A 501-nucleotide genomic window follows, 5' to 3' on the forward strand; every position below is an offset into this window, starting at 1 on the left:
TAATAAAATACTCCATAGGACATAGTATGGGCCAAACCAACTTCATTTTGCATTAGTACTCAGTTGAATAGCTTTCCTTCTGATCGTATAAAAGGTCCCCTGCTTGACTAATTATTTACCCATGGAATGTGTGCGTTTCAGTCTGAAAATCCCCCTAACCCATCATTTTAAATTTTATCTTTGACATACGTTAGGCAAATAGAAAAAATTAAAAAGTAATGAGGAGGGGGCCCAACTGCTTTGAGAAGTTTCCACATATGTGCTAATTAGTGATTCCATCTGAAAATATTCCCAAAAAGCTGGATGAGTATAGCAGGCTGGAATAAATAATGCAAAGACCCTGTGGCAGTGTCACAAACACCATAATGAAGGCTGCTTGTGAGTTCAGAGAGATTCGCCTAGTGCCTTGGCTAGAATAAAAACATCAATGGAGTAAAACTGCTGTAACAACCTCAGGGCTCTCTCTCTCTCTCTCTCTCTCTCTCTCTCTCTCTCTCTCTC

The sequence above is a fragment of the Chinchilla lanigera genome, unplaced genomic scaffold (assembly GCF_000276665.1).
Source record: "Chinchilla lanigera isolate Chin_1 unplaced genomic scaffold, ChiLan1.0 scaffold00016, whole genome shotgun sequence".
Taxonomy (NCBI): Eukaryota; Metazoa; Chordata; class Mammalia; order Rodentia; family Chinchillidae; genus Chinchilla; species Chinchilla lanigera.